General features: G+C 39.7%; 2 long non-coding RNA genes across 6 annotated transcripts; one reads left to right on the top strand and one right to left on the bottom strand.

Annotated features, from left to right (window-relative positions):
- Positions 1-2,764: 2,764 nt before the first annotated feature.
- LOC128018180 (uncharacterized) lies at positions 2,765-6,438 on the top strand. 3 transcript variants are annotated; one of them, XR_008184765.1, is made up of 7 exons: positions 2,765-2,989; positions 3,913-4,118; positions 4,244-4,322; positions 4,991-5,095; positions 5,182-5,278; positions 5,412-5,476; positions 5,579-6,438. It is a non-coding gene; the product is annotated as an uncharacterized LOC128018180 (long non-coding RNA). The 3 variants fall into 3 exon arrangements; XR_008184766.1 differs by having other exon boundaries at positions 2,765-2,999; XR_008184764.1 differs by having other exon boundaries at positions 2,765-4,118.
- Positions 6,439-8,611: 2,173 nt separating this feature from the next.
- On the bottom strand, positions 8,612-11,504 carry LOC128018179 (uncharacterized). Of its 3 annotated transcripts, none has more exons than XR_008184763.1 (4): positions 11,273-11,504; positions 10,130-10,359; positions 9,926-10,004; positions 8,612-9,278 (listed from the first exon to the last, which is right to left on the bottom strand). It is a non-coding gene; the product is annotated as an uncharacterized LOC128018179 (long non-coding RNA). The 3 variants fall into 3 exon arrangements; XR_008184762.1 differs by having other exon boundaries at positions 11,283-11,504; XR_008184761.1 differs by having other exon boundaries at positions 10,130-11,504.
- Positions 11,505-16,586: the final 5,082 nt, after the last annotated feature.

Raw genomic sequence — 16,586 nt, 5'->3', positions numbered from 1 at the left:
AAGATTGTCAGTTTACAGCTTTCTGAGTCCAGTAATGCTGAAATAGTGTTTCTGTTCAAATGAAGTGAAATCAAGCCCAAATCTGCTCAAAAGCTTTTCTCTCTATTAGAGAAAGCTGTTTCATTCAGTATTCAGTGCAAATCTTGCTAAACTGAAACATGCTTATGTCTTATGAAATAAAATGTTTTCTGCAATGCTGTAAGACAGTTTTTAATGTGTTAGAAGTTATATGCACAAAAACTTATGTTAGGACTTCAATGATCAAGATTGTCAGTTTACAGCTTTCTGAGTCCAGTAATGCTGAAATAGTGTTTCTGTTCAAATGAAGTGAAATCAAGCCCAAATCTGCTCAAAAGCTTTTCTCTCTATTAGAGAAAGCTGTTTCATTCAGTATTCAGTGCAAATCTTGCTAAACTGAAACATGCTTATGTCTTATGAAATAAAATGTTTTCTGCAATGCTGTAAGACAGTTTTTAATGTGTTAGAAGTTATATGCACAAAAACTAATGTTAGGACTTCAATGATCAAGATTGTCAGTTTACAGCTTTCTGAGTCCAGTAATGCTGAAATAGTGTTTCTGTTGAAATGAAGTGAAATCAAGCCCAAATCTGCTCAAAAGCTTTTCTCTGTATTAGATAAAGCTGTTTCATTCAGTATTCAGTGCAAATCTTGCCAAACTGAAACAAGCTTATGCCTTATGAAGTACAATGTTTTCTGCAATGCTGTAAGACAGTTTTTAATGTGTTAGAAGTTATATGCACAAAAACTAATGTTAGGACTGCAATGATCAAGATTGTCAGTTTACAGCTTTCTGAGTCCAGTAATGTTGAAATAGTGTTTCTGTTCAAATGAAGTGAAATCAAGCCCAAATCTGCTCAAAAGCTTTTCTCTCTATTAGAGAAAGCTGTTTCATTCAATATTCAGTGCAAATCTTGCCAAACTGAAACAAGCTTATGCCTTATGAAGTACAATGTTTTCTGCAATGCTGTAAGACAGTTTTTAATGTGTTAGAAGTTATATGCACAAAAACTTATGTTAGGACTTCAATGATCAAGATTGTCAGTTTACAGCTTTCTGAGTCCAGTAATGCTGAAATAGTGTTTCTGTTGAAATGAAGTGAAATCAAGCCCAAATCTGCTCAAAAACTTTTCTCTCTATTAGATAAAGCTGTTTCATTCAGTATTCAGTGCAAATCTTGCCAAACTGAAACAAGCTTATGTCTTATGAAGTACAATGTTTTCTGCAATGCTGTAAGACAGTTTTTAATGTGTTAGAAGTTATATACACAAAAACTTATGTTAGGACTTCAATGATCAAGATTGTCAGTTTACAGCTTTCTGAGTCCAGTAATGCTGAAATAGTGTTTCTGTTCAAATGAAGTGAAATCAAGCCCAAATCTGCTCAAAAGCTTTTCTCTGTATTAGATAAAGCTGTTTCATTCAGTATTCAGTGCAAATCTTGCCAAACTGAAACAAGCTTATGCCTTATGAAGTACAATGTTTTCTGCAATGCTGTAAGACAGTTTTTAATGTGTTAGAAGTTATATGCACAAAAACTAATGTTAGGACTTCAATGATCAAGATTGTCAGTTTACAGCTTTCTGAGTCCAGTAATGCTGAAATAGTGTTTCTGTTGAAATGAAGTGAAATCAAGCCCAAATCTGCTCAAAAGCTTTTCTCTCTATTAGATAAAGCTGTTTCATTCAGTATTCAGTGCAAATCTTGCCAAACTGAAACAAGCTTATGCCTTATGAAGTACAATGTTTTCTGCAATGCTGTAAGACAGTTTTTAATGTGTTAGAAGTTATATGCACAAAAACTAATGTTAGGACTTCAATGATCAAGATTGTCAGTTTACAGCTTTCTGAGTCCAGTAATGCTGAAATAGTGTTTCTGTTGAAATGAAGTGAAATCAAGCCCAAATCTGCTCAAAAGCTTTTCTCTCTATTAGATAAAGCTGTTTCATTCAGTATTCAGTGCAAATCTTGCCAAACTGAAACAAGCTTATGCCTTATGAAGTACAATGTTTTCTGCAATGCTGTAAGACAGTTTTTAATGTGTTAGAAGTTATATGCACAAAAACTTATGTTAGGACTTCAATGATCAAGATTGTCAGTTTACAGCTTTCTGAGTCCAGTAATGCTGAAATAGTGTTTCTGTTCAAATGAAGTGAAATCAAGCCCAAATCTGCTCAAAAGCTTTTCTCTCTATTAGATAAAGCTGTTTCATTCAGTATTCAGTGCAAATCTTGCCAAACTGAAACAAGCTTATGCCTTATGAAGTACAATGTTTTCTGCAATGCTGTAAGACAGTTTTTAATGTGTTAGAAGTTATATACACAAAAACTTATGTTAGGACTTCAATGATCAAGATTGTCAGTTTACAGCTTTCTGAGTCCAGTAATGCTGAAATAGTGTTTCTGTTCAAATGAAGTGAAATCAAGCCCAAATCTGCTCAAAAGCTTTTCTCTCTATTAGAGAAAGCTGTTTCATTCAATATTCAGTGCAAATCTTGCCAAACTGAAACAAGCTTATGTCTTATGAAGTACAATGTTTTCTGCAATGCTGTAAGACAGTTTTTAATGTGTTAGAAGTTATATGCACAAAAACTAATGTTAGGACTGCAATGATCAAGATTGTCAGTTTACAGCTTTCTGAGTCCAGTAATGTTGAAATAGTGTTTCTGTTCAAATGAAGTGAAATCAAGCCCAAATCTGCTCAAAAGCTTTTCTCTCTATTAGAGAAAGCTGTTTCATTCAATATTCCAACCCGTTCTCATCAGTCTGCGTATAAATAACACGACTTTACATTTTCTATTTGCGTGTAATGCATACGCCAAATGCCATTTTTGCGTGCATATGATACGCCAATCCTTCCCATTAATTTCGGTGGAGAGCAGATGCGTCCAAATAACACGCATCATCTTCAGCGGCAGTGACGTCACTAGCGTGGCTCGTTCAGTTCACCTGATGCGCGTACACCTTCAAACAGGTAAGCAAGGGTAAATATATTTTTTTATTCTTCTTTTTGTAATGATATCACGTGGTTAAGCGTATTGTTTTAATTATTTCAGTATTTCTGCATCACGTTAGACAGGGCCGTGTTTTTAAAGGGCAGTTTATGCTCAAATTATGGGTCAGTGGGCTGCTCAGCTAGCCTACCATTGTCATTAGCCTAAGCTAACCTGTACTGTTTATAGACCTGTTGCAGTTTTAAATAAATTTATGATGTGACATATGGGTCTTCAGCTTTTAGACATGACTAATACAAGCACAACAAAGCACCCAACCCAATATCGCGTGATAATCGTGATCGTGTAAAAAGTCCACACATTTAGCATATTTTTACAATACTAGCCTAACTTTTGCTTGACCACGTCATGTGTAGCCAATACACACACAGTAACTACAGCATATTTACCATGCTTCTCCTACTGTAACCGTAGTTTTACTCTGGACTTTGTAACGCACATAACCACGACATTTACTATGGGTTTACCATAGTAACCATAGTTTTACTCTGGTATTTGTAGTTACTAACACACAATAACCACGACATTTACTATGGGTTTACCATAGTAACCATAGTTTTACTCTGGTATTTGTAGTTACTAACACACAATAACCACGACATTTACTATGGGTTTACCATAGTAACCATAGTTTTACTCTGGTATTTGTAGTTACTAACACACAATAACCATGACATTTACTATGGGTTTACCATAGTAACCATAGTTTTACTCTGGTATTTGTATTTACTAACACACAATAACCACAACACTTACCAGGATTTTACCACAGTAACTGTTTTTACTCTACACTATTTGTAAAGCACAGTAACCACTAAGTTTGCCATGCCTTTAATATCTTTTTGTGATGTAATTGTAATTCAGTGTTTTTTCTGTCTTGCAGTTACGTCGGATTACATACTCCACAACAACCTGTAATCCAGCAGATCTTTAAAGAAGCCATCTCTTGTCAAATCTCTCTCTCTCTCTCTCTCTCTCTCTCGCTCTGCTAGAATTAACAGGGAACTTCAACTCCACGCTCCCAATGCTGATATTGAAGAAGCTGTCAAGGGGGCTGAACAAGTCCTTCAAAGGATCAACCCTTCACAGGTAATGTTGAAGACTCTTAGTTATAACTGATTTGCTTTAATGAACGCATCCTTATATTATGTGTTAATCAAATATTTTGGTCACAGATCATTTTAACACACTGTCTCAACATGTTTATATTTCAGGAAGGCCTGTCATGAGATTTGAATTTGACCATCTTGTGCATTTATGAAGAAGACCAAAAGCTGCAAAGGCAAACACTTGGTACGTCAGATACATTTTTCTCAGCATTTGATGTTTCTTAAATTTTGGTTCACTTAGCCCATCAGGAAGAACACTCAACAAAGAGCATGTTGTAGTAGTAATAATTCATCCAATAATCATATTATATTGCACAAGCGTACTTGTACAAAATTCTACAACTTTTACTCCTACTGCTGTTATTGGCCATTACCACAGCTCCCATCAGATTGTGCCCATTGTAAGAGTGTTTATATCATGAAGTTTAAATGAAGTCCATTGTATTCTTTATTAATCTTTACAAATTGGTGCCGCCCCTTCCTGTTTCAATAGTACATGATATCTGTCCACACCTCATAGTCTGCCTTTCTTTCTATGGTGACGTTACTGAACACATCTGTCTTAGAAGCAAGAGAATGGAAATCCTAGTTTAACTTTTCAAGTGCTACAAATCAGATCTTCAATGAATGTGGGCAATCAGATCACTTAAAGTTGTTCACACAAAGACCAATAACTATAATGAGAAGTATTTTAGCATCCACACCAACAGACAATACTGTTCTCTTAAATCTCTTAAATGTTCCCCTCATTCTGTTAAATTTATACACAAAATTCTGCATTTCTCTGCCTTTTTCACTTCATCTTCATGCTGTACTCCCTCACTCACACATTCTTTTATGCTCTGTTGTAAGGCAGAAACTGAGAGTTTGCATGATGGCATTTTCTCAGACGCTGAATCTGATGTGTACAGATGAACTCAGGAGCCTACTAGAGTTGCCAAGGAACTTGTGATTGAAGTATATAATTATATCTGCTTTATTTATATTTTTAAACAACAATAATGATTAAACATGGGGTCAATAAATATTTTCTTGTTTTACAGCTGAAGACCAGAAACGCAAAGAAAATCAGTCAAACCAGTCCTAAAGAAATGAGGAATGAACATGGACTTCTTGTGCCCCAAAAGAAAAGACAGAAAGGTGAAAAGTTTCACATTTCAATTTGTATGTCTGAATTCAATGCAGTTATGTGTGGTACAACATTGATGTTGATCTCTCAAAAGACTTTTCAAGTCCGCAGTTATAGTTTTTCACATATACATCTTTTTTATAGCTCCTAAAATGAGCAAATAAGCTGTGCATCATCTCTGTGATTTGGGAAGGAAATGACTGAATATGGTGAGTACTGACACCTGCAACTGTATTCACCAACACTATTACTCTAGAATGGTTATTGCTGTTATTGCTGACTTATTGTTTTGTCTGTTTGTTTGAATTAAGATGAAGCCAATTGATGAAGATATCAATTGAATGGCCACCGAGTGCATCACTGCTACCTGAACCCATCAGTTATCTTCTGTGAAGACTGCATTCACAAACCGCTCTACTGCGACAGCTCAGATGTTACGGCCTGTAAAAGTAAACATCACAGCTAAACAACGAGAGCTAGTTATGGTGGGATTCTTTTGGCCAATATCCCCAACAAGAATCAATGTTAAGTCCAGTGCAACAATTATAAATAAAAATACTATATATTGTTTATTGATTTACTATAACCTAAATACATGTTTTGGCCCTCCAGGACATCTAGACCAGGTGGAGTGTGAGGAGGACCGTCAGAGACTCCAGCCAGCCGAGCCATGGATTGCTCTCACTGTTACCATCAGGCATGCGTTATAACAGAACCTACACCAGCAGACAGTGAGACAAGTTCCTTTCACAGGCAATCAGACTGAACTGAACTCATACCAGTAAAACCATACACACCCCACCAACCTCATATGCCCTGCACTCTTATCAGTTATGCTGACTGGACTCAATATTATTATGCACCCTGACATTCTGTTTGCACTAATTCATACCGTGCTTTACTGCAGAGATGTATGTGTACTGTGATTATTATTGTTTTCAATTCATGCTCTTTGTATAGCATAATTTTTAACATATATTGTTCTCTACCTGAATTAAGTCCCTTATATATGTGTGTTGCATATATATATATTCAGAATTTGTATTTCATATATATTCATGAATTAATTCATTTGTCATCCATACTGTCACGCTGCAGTCTGCACCCAAGACTTTCATCACCTGTATACTTGTGTTCATTGTATTGTGACAATAAAGATATTTGATTTAAATTAGTTACATGTCTTTTGTTCATCAGTTGTGCTGTAGGGTGCTGCATAACAACTGCAAAAAAAAATGTATGACATGGAAGATTATGATATGTCCAGGACATGGACAAGCAAGAAGAGGAAGGAAAGCAGGAGAGCTCTAAAAACTTGATGTGATTCTTTGGGGCTCAAGACATTTCACCATGCATGCATTTGCATGGTTTCATCTGATTAGAAAAACATGGTTTTAACATAACCCATTTTTAATATTGTTAAAAATTGTATATCATTTGTCTTAATACACTACTTTAGTTGTCTTTATGTTGTATCCTCCAGTAAAGTACTGCACATGGTGTTGGATAATAAAGTAGGGTGAATATTCTATATTAAGAATGGTGTTTGGTAAATACACCATTTAATTTTGTAAACAATAGATAAATGTGTTTTAATTAAGAAATGAACATTTGGTTACATTAATGACATTCAGTTAGATGAAGGGCAGGCTGAAAGCTGCATTAGAAGATACTGCATGGACTATAATGCTGCAGGAATTTCATGTACAACTGAAGGTGATGGACAAGGGAAAGATCAACATGAATCCAGTACTGTATAATAAGCAAGATGAGCATGCACATTACTGATGTTTAGTACCCGAGGAGGACAAATATGAGGAGTATTTTACACAGAGACACAAATTAGCTCTTAATATTATGATTCTTTGCATTGCATGAATTGTATGGCTTTGCACTATAAACTACACACTCTCTGTACCTTGTCTTACTGAATGACACATTGACACTGTGAAAGTACAATGAAGTGTCACAGTATGTATTGGTTGTTTAAATTGGTGTCTTTGTTTACTTTCAATACTGTATCCTTGCACCTGATATAATTCAATATTTGGAGCCTATTCCAAATAGGCACTGATGTATATTTTTATGGTTCTATTCTTATTCTAAGATAAACATGACTTACAACTTACATATTGACAATTTGTTGAAAAGAAAAACTTAAAAATTATGACTCAGCACAGTCTGTTGTCCATGATGAGAAAAGGTATTTGTATGTTTTACTGCCCTTCCATCTTCAAGGGCCCAGTAGAGTCCCCTAGAAGAGCAAAAAAATGTAAATTTCAAATGGCTGTAAATCAAAGTCTGATTATAGTGTCAAAGAAAAAATTGGCAGGACAACTACTTATGCTATGCTAATTAAATAATGTTGGACAGAGTTTTCAAACATATATGGAAAGGTGGTATAAAGGTGTTTAAAAAAGTGCACTTAGTAAAATATCGAATTTCAGCCTGCCTCTTAAATATGTCATTAATTTTTACACAATGAACATGTTTAGATGACCCTTTGTTAAAAAAGATTGCATTTTCCCATTTTTTTAATTATTAAACATTTTAAACTACATTACCCATAAGCCTCTGCCATTCTATCGTTTGAACGCGAGTAATATTAGCGCTGGTATTTGGAGTTTATTGGAGTTGTGCTTAGGGTTAGGGTTACGATTTCGGTAAAGAGGTAATTTCTCACGACATAGCAACACTGCATTGTTAACTGAAGGTGTTACTGACGTAATCATTACAGTCAAACGGACTTTGCAACATTAAGCGGTTTATAATTTGGGTTAAAAGATAGTCCAATCACAGCGAGTTCTGCGAGAGCCAAGGGAACGTCAAAGCCAATGGCAACCCAGTTGAGCAGAGGCGTCACACTAACTTGTACATATATGGTCATTTATGCCGGGAGCTTCCGGGTTCCTGTAGTGAATGGACAGAAGCTGCAGTTACCCTGATGCAGCAAGAAATACGTTGATTAAAGGTGTTTTTTTGTTTTGTGTTTTAACGAAGGTATAATGATTCCCATTGTATTGAATAGGCTACATTGTTTACACTAATATTAGTGTACAGTACTTAAACTCAAAAGTTTGCATATACTGTGTGAAAAATAAATGTCAAAATGTTTCATTTGCTTAAAAAAAACACCTCTGAAGATTATTTAAACACAATATTTTTCTACTACTCAATTTTCCTTCTGTAATATTTACAATGTATTTATAGTGTATTAAAGGTAAACAATTTATCACATCTACGTTTCATGGAAATGGACCCTAAAAACTTGCCATTCTTAGATCCACCAGTTGAACTATAGGAATAGAAAACAAACAAACAAACATCATGACATCAATCACTCATTGTCTAGTCATTTTACAGTGTTTATTGATATGTCAAACTTTTCGCAGATAAACATAGTGCCCAGAACAGTCTCTCTCCAGTTTATTCCACTATGAAAAAAAAGAAAAGTTGATAAAAAAAAAAAATGCATAGAGGTAACTAAGTGAAAACAAACAAACAAAATTGCAACAGAAACTCCCTTCAAAAAACATAAGTTTAATATTCAAAAATAAAAAGGGAATTTGTTTACAGAAATCCTGACAAAAGATGCCAAAGAATAATCAAGGCTACAGTTGAAAATATATTGTTTTCTTCCCTTTATCAACCAAATAGGCAAAAATGATTAAGAACAATGCTATTTTACAATTATAACCTTTAAAAACATATATCCTGTAATCATTGTTTGCTTCTATTGTGAATAAATGCAAAACAAATAAATGGTTAATAATTATTATTATTATTATGTGTATATATATATATATATATATATACAGGAGTGCTTATAGTAGAGATTGGAGTGATGAATGTAGAGGAAAAATGAATACAAGCAGAAATGCTAAGACTGGAGGTTGGCAGTAAAGGACTGAGAGCAGATGTGTCACACAAGAGAGGAAGATCTGGAAGCTTTTGAATGGGCTGATATTGTGAAGAGCTGATGAAGAATGATTAAGTAATCTGTGAGAAATCCTGCAAGAAGAAACAAAGATAATTTATCACATTATGAACAACAAAAACACTGACAACAACAAATGGCAGAATACAACATACTGTAACTGCAGTGTGCATAGCAGTAATTGTACAGTATTGTCTGTTGGTGTGGATGCTAAAATACTTCTCATTATAGTTATTGGTCTTTGTGTGAACAACTTTAAGTGATCTGATTGCCCAAATTCATTGAAGATCTGATTTGTAGCACTTGAAAAGTTAAACTAGGATTTCCATTCTCTTGCTTCTAAGACAGATGTGTTCAGTAACATCACCATAGAAAGAAAGGCAGACTATGAGGTGTGGACAGATATCATGTACTGTTGAAACAGGAAGGGGCGGCACCAATTTGTAAAGATTAATAAAGAATACAATGGACTTCATTTAAACTTCATGATATAAACACTCTTACAATGGGCACAATCTGATGGGAGCTGTGGTAATGGCCAATAACAGCAGTAGGAGTAAAAGTTGTAGAATTTTGTACATGTACGCTTGTGCAATATAATATGATTATTGGATGAATTATTACTACTACAACATGCTCTTTGTTGAGTGTTCTTCCTGATGGGCTAAGTGAACCAAAATTTAAGAAACATCAAATGCTGAGAAAAATGTATCTGACGTACCAAGTGTTTGCCTTTGCAGCTTTTGGTCTTCTTCATAAATGCACAAGATGGTCAAATTCAAATCTCATGACAGGCCTTCCTGAAATATAAACATGTTGAGACAGTGTGTTAAAATGATCTGTGACCAAAATATTTGATTAACACATAATATAAGGATGCGTTCATTAAAGCAAATCAGTTATAACTAAGAGTCTTCAACATTACCTGTGAAGGGTTGATCCTTTGAAGGACTTGTTCAGCCCCCTTGACAGCTTCTTCAATATCAGCATTGGGAGCGTGGAGTTGAAGTTCCCTGTTAATTCTAGCAGAGCGAGAGAGAGAGAGAGAGAGAGAGAGAGAGAGAGAGAGAGAGAGAGAGAGAGATTTGACAAGAGATGGCTTCTTTAAAGATCTGCTGGATTACAGGTTGTTGTGGAGTATGTAATCCGACGTAACTGCAAGACAGAAAAAACACTGAATTACAATTACATCACAAAAAGATATTAAAGGCATGGCAAACTTAGTGGTTACTGTGCTTTACAAATAGTGTAGAGTAAAAACAGTTACTGTGGTAAAATCCTGGTAAGTGTTGTGGTTATTGTGTGTTAGTAAATACAAATACCAGAGTAAAACTATGGTTACTATGGTAAACCCATAGTAAATGTCGTGGTTATTGTGTGTTAGTAACTACAAATACCAGAGTAAAACTATGGTTACTATGGTAAACCCATAGTAAATGTCGTGGTTATTGTGTGTTAGTAACTACAAATACCAGAGTAAAACTATGGTTACTATGGTAAACCCATAGTAAATGTCGTGGTTATTGTGTGTTAGTAACTACAAATACCAGAGTAAAACTATGGTTACTATGGTAAACCCATAGTAAATGTCGTGGTTATGTGCGTTACAAAGTCCAGAGTAAAACTACGGTTACAGTAGGAGAAGCATGGTAAATATGCTGTAGTTACTGTGTGTGTATTGGCTACACATGACGTGGTCAAGCAAAAGTTAGGCTAGTATTGTAAAAATATGCTAAATGTGTGGACTTTTTACACGATCACGATTATCACGCGATATTGGGTTGGGTGCTTTGTTGTGCTTGTATTAGTCATGTCTAAAAGCTGAAGACCCATATGTCACATCATAAATTTATTTAAAACTGCAACAGGTCTATAAACAGTACAGGTTAGCTTAGGCTAATGACAATGGTAGGCTAGCTGAGCAGCCCACTGACCCATAATTTGAGCATAAACTGCCCTTTAAAAACACGGCCCTGTCTAACGTGATGCAGAAATACTGAAATAATTAAAACAATACGCTTAACCACGTGATATCATTACAAAAAGAAGAATAAAAAAATATATTTACCCTTGCTTACCTGTTTGAAGGTGTACGCGCATCAGGTGAACTGAACGAGCCACGCTAGTGACGTCACTGCCGCTGAAGATGATGCGTGTTATTTGGACGCATCTGCTCTCCACCGAAATTAATGGGAAGGATTGGCGTATCATATGCACGCAAAAATGGCATTTGGCGTATGCATTACACGCAAATAGAAAGTGTAAAGTCGTGTTATTTATACGCAGACTGATGAGAACGGGTTGAATATTCAGTGCAAATCTTGCCAAACTGAAACAAGCTTATGCCTTATGAAGTACAATGTTTTCTGCAATGCTGTAAGACAGTTTTTAATGTGTTAGAAGTTATATGCACAAAAACTAATGTTAGGACTTCAATGATCAAGATTGTCAGTTTACAGCTTTCTGAGTCCAGTAATGCTGAAATAGTGTTTCTGTTGAAATGAAGTGAAATCAAGCCCAAATCTGCTCAAAAGCTTTTCTCTCTATTAGATAAAGCTGTTTCATTCAGTATTCAGTGCAAATCTTGCCAAACTGAAACAAGCTTATGCCTTATGAAGTACAATGTTTTCTGCAATGCTGTAAGACAGTTTTTAATGTGTTAGATGTTATATGCACAAAAACTAATGTTAGGACTGCAATGATCAAGATTGTCAGTTTACAGCTTTCTGAGTCCAGTAATGTTGAAATAGTGTTTCTGTTCAAATGAAGTGAAATCAAGCCCAAATCTGCTCAAAAGCTTTTCTCTCTATTAGAGAAAGCTGTTTCATTCAATATTCAGTGCAAATCTTGCCAAACTGAAACAAGCTTATGCCTTATGAAGTACAATGTTTTCTGCAATGCTGTAAGACAGTTTTTAATGTGTTAGAAGTTATATGCACAAAAACTTATGTTAGGACTTCAATGATCAAGATTGTCAGTTTACAGCTTTCTGAGTCCAGTAATGCTGAAATAGTGTTTCTGTTGAAATGAAGTGAAATCAAGCCCAAATCTGCTCAAAAGCTTTTCTCTCTATTAGATAAAGCTGTTTCATTCAGTATTCAGTGCAAATCTTGCCAAACTGAAACAAGCTTATTTCTTATGAAGTACAATGTTTTCTGCAATGCTGTAAGACAGTTTTTAATGTGTTAGAAGTTATATGCACAAAAACTTATGTTAGGACTTCAATGATCAAGATTGTCAGTTTACAGCTTTCTGAGTCCAGTAATGCTGAAATAGTGTTTCTGTTGAAATGAAGTGAAATCAAGCCCAAATCTGCTCAAAAACTTTTCTCTCTATTAGATAAAGCTGTTTCATTCAGTATTCAGTGCAAATCTTGCCAAACTGAAACAAGCTTATGTCTTATGAAGTACAATGTTTTCTGCAATGCTGTAAGACAGTTTTTAATGTGTTAGAAGTTATATACACAAAAACTTATGTTAGGACTTCAATGATCAAGATTGTCAGTTTACAGCTTTCTGAGTCCAGTAATGCTGAAATAGTGTTTCTGTTCAAATGAAGTGAAATCAAGCCCAAATCTGCTCAAAAGCTTTTCTCTCTATTAGAGAAAGCTGTTTCATTCAGTATTCAGTGCAAATCTTGCTAAACTGAAACATGCTTATGTCTTATGAAATAAAATGTTTTCTGCAATGCTGTAAGACAGTTTTTAATGTGTTAGAAGTTATATGCACAAAAACTAATGTTAGGACTTCAATGATCAAGATTGTCAGTTTACAGCTTTCTGAGTCCAGTAATGCTGAAATAGTGTTTCTGTTGAAATGAAGTGAAATCAAGCCCAAATCTGCTCAAAAGCTTTTCTCTGTATTAGATAAAGCTGTTTCATTCAGTATTCAGTGCAAATCTTGCCAAACTGAAACAAGCTTATGCCTTATGAAGTACAATGTTTTCTGCAATGCTGTAAGACAGTTTTTAATGTGTTAGAAGTTATATGCACAAAAACTAATGTTAGGACTGCAATGATCAAGATTGTCAGTTTACAGCTTTCTGAGTCCAGTAATGTTGAAATAGTGTTTCTGTTCAAATGAAGTGAAATCAAGCCCAAATCTGCTCAAAAGCTTTTCTCTCTATTAGAGAAAGCTGTTTCATTCAATATTCAGTGCAAATCTTGCCAAACTGAAACAAGCTTATGCCTTATGAAGTACAATGTTTTCTGCAATGCTGTAAGACAGTTTTTAATGTGTTAGAAGTTATATGCACAAAAACTTATGTTAGGACTTCAATGATCAAGATTGTCAGTTTACAGCTTTCTGAGTCCAGTAATGCTGAAATAGTGTTTCTGTTGAAATGAAGTGAAATCAAGCCCAAATCTGCTCAAAAACTTTTCTCTCTATTAGATAAAGCTGTTTCATTCAGTATTCAGTGCAAATCTTGCCAAACTGAAACAAGCTTATGTCTTATGAAGTACAATGTTTTCTGCAATGCTGTAAGACAGTTTTTAATGTGTTAGAAGTTATATGCACAAAAACTAATGTTAGGACTTCAATGATCAAGATTGTCAGTTTACAGCTTTCTGAGTCCAGTAATGCTGAAATAGTGTTTCTGTCACGATAGGTATTGGGGAAAAACACAACGAGAGGGTAGATCCAAATGCAGGTAAGGGTTTTATTTAAACAGAGGGGTAAATACAAAATAAACAGTCATGAGAGACAAATCAAACAAAAAGGGAACCGGATGAAACGGGGAACTCGGAAGAACGGAAAGGTAGAGGAAGTCTGGTGGAACGAGAGAATGAGACACATAGGGTAAGACAAAGCAAGACTGATGGACCTGAAACACAAAGACATCAGACAAGGACTCCGTGACATAGACTAAGACAGACTGGGTATTTATACACAGAAGGATAATTGGGAAACAGGAGACAGGTGGGGTGAACAATCAATCAGGTAACAAGGAGGAAGGTGACCATATAAGGGAACAGGAAGTGATCTGGGACAGGCACCGTGAGAAGGAGGACATCTAGTGGAACCCCGGGGAACAACAACCCAGACACTGTGACAGTACCCCCCCTCTACGGAGCGGCTACCAGACGCTTAAAGACAAAACATGACACAGAGACCAGGAGGGAGGCGGACAGGTGGAGGCTCAGGGGGAGGGACGGAGGGCCAGAAAAGGAACACATGGGGGACAAACACCAGAAATGATACATAAAACCGGGAGATCAGGAGGGAGGAGGACCGGAGGAGGTACAGGGGGAGGGACGGAGGGCCAGACTAAACTAAAGAGAACAGACAGAAACAGAACTCAAAAAACACAAAACATAAGTCCATGAAGGACATGTTGAGGCGTCCACTAGGACGGAGCAGATGACCACCACAGCCGTGTGGTCATCACCAGAGTCCCCCAGGGTGGAGCGGACGACCACCACGTCCTCGTGGTCACCGCCAGAGTCCCCCAGGGCGGAGCGGATGACCACCACGTCCTCGTGGTCACCGCCAGAGTCTCCCAGGGCGGAGCCGAAGACCACCACGGCCTTGTGGTCACCGCCTCGGGAACTGTAACGGACACCGCCTCGGGAACAACATCGGGCACCGCCTCGGGAACAACCTCGGGCACCGCCTCGGGAACAGCATCGGGCACCGCCTCGGGAACAGCATCGGGCACCGCCTCGGGAACAGCATCGGGCTCCGCCTCGGGAACAGCATCGGGCACCGCCTCGGGAACGACCTCGGCCTCGGGAACAGCATCGGGCACCGCCTCGGGAACTGCATCGGGCTCCGCCTCGGGAACAGCATCGGGAACAGCATCGGGCACCGCCTCGGGAACTGCATCGGGCTCCGCCTCGGGAACAGCATCGGGCTCCGCCTCGGGAACTGCATCGGGCACCGCCTCGGGAACTGCATCGGGCACCGCCTCGGAAACAGCATCGGGCACCGCCTCGGGAACTGCATCGGGCACCGCCTCGGGAACTGCATCGGGCACCGCCTCGGGAACTGCATCGGGCTCCGCCTCGGGAACTGCATCGGGCTCCGCCTCGGAAACAGCATCGGGCACCGCCTCGGAAACAGCATCGGGCACCGCCTCGGGAACTGCATCGGGCTCCGCCTCGGGAACAGCATCGGGCTCCGCCTCGGGCACCGCCTCGGGCTCCGCCTCGGGCACCGCCTCGGGAACTGCATCGGGCACCGCCTCGGGAACTGCATCGGGCACCGCCTCGGGAACTGCATCGAGCACCGCCTCGGGAACTGCATCGGGCTCCGCCTCGGGAACTGCATCGGGCACCGCCTCGGAAACAGCATCGGGCACCGCCTCGGGAACTGCATCGGGAACTGCATCAGGCTTCGCCTCGGGAACTGCATCGGGCACCGCCTCGGGAACTGCATCGGGCACCGCCTCGGAAACAGTATCGGGCACCGCCTCGGAAACTGCATCGGGCACCGCCTCGGGAACTGCATCGGGCTCCGCCTCGGGAACTGCATCGGGCACCGCCTCGGAAACAGCATCGGGAACTGCATCGGGCTTCGCCTCGGGAACTGCATCGGGCTCCGCCTCGGGAACTGCCTCGGCCTCGGCCTCGGGAACAGCATCGGGCACCGCCTCGGGAACTGCATCGGGCTCCGCCTCGGGAACAGCATCGGGCTCCGCCTCGGGAACTGCATCGGGCACCGCCTCGGGAACTGCATCGGGCTCCGCCTCGGGAACTGCATCGGGCACCGCCTCGGAAACAGCATCGGGCACCGCCTCGGGAACAGCATCGGGCACCGCCTCGGGAACAGCATCGGGCACCGCCTCGGGAACTGCATCGGGCTCCGCCTCGGGAACAGCATCGGGCTCCGCCTCGGGAACAGCATCGGGCTCCGCCTCGGGCACCGCCTCGGGAACTGCATCGGGCACCGCCTCGGGAACTGCATCGAGCACCGCCTCGGGAACTGCATCGAGCACCGCCTCGGGAACTGCATCGGGCTCCGCCTCGGGAACTGCATAGGGCACCGCCTCGGAAACAGCATCGGGCACCGCCTCGGGAACTGCATCGGGCTTCGCCTCGGGAACTGCATCGGGCACCGCCTCGGAAACAGTATCGGGCACCGCCTCGGGAACTGCATCGGGCACCGCCTCGGGAACTGCATCGGGCACCGCCTCGGAAACAGCATCGGGAACTGCATCGGGCTTCGCCTCGGGAACTGCATCGGGCACCGCCTCGGGAACTGCATCGAGCACCGCCTCGGGAACTGCATCGAGCACCGCCTCGGGAACTGCATCGGGCTCCGCCTCGGGAACAGCATCGGGCACCGCCTCGGGAACAGCATCGGGCACCGCCTCGGGAACTGCATCGGGCTCCGCCTCGGGAACTGCATCGGGCTCCGCCTCGGGAACAGCATCGGGCTCCG

This window comes from Carassius gibelio, chromosome A8 (assembly GCF_023724105.1).
Source record: "Carassius gibelio isolate Cgi1373 ecotype wild population from Czech Republic chromosome A8, carGib1.2-hapl.c, whole genome shotgun sequence".
NCBI lineage: Eukaryota > Metazoa > Chordata > Actinopteri > Cypriniformes > Cyprinidae > Carassius > Carassius gibelio.
This window is presented reverse-complemented; position numbering and strand designations above follow the sequence as displayed.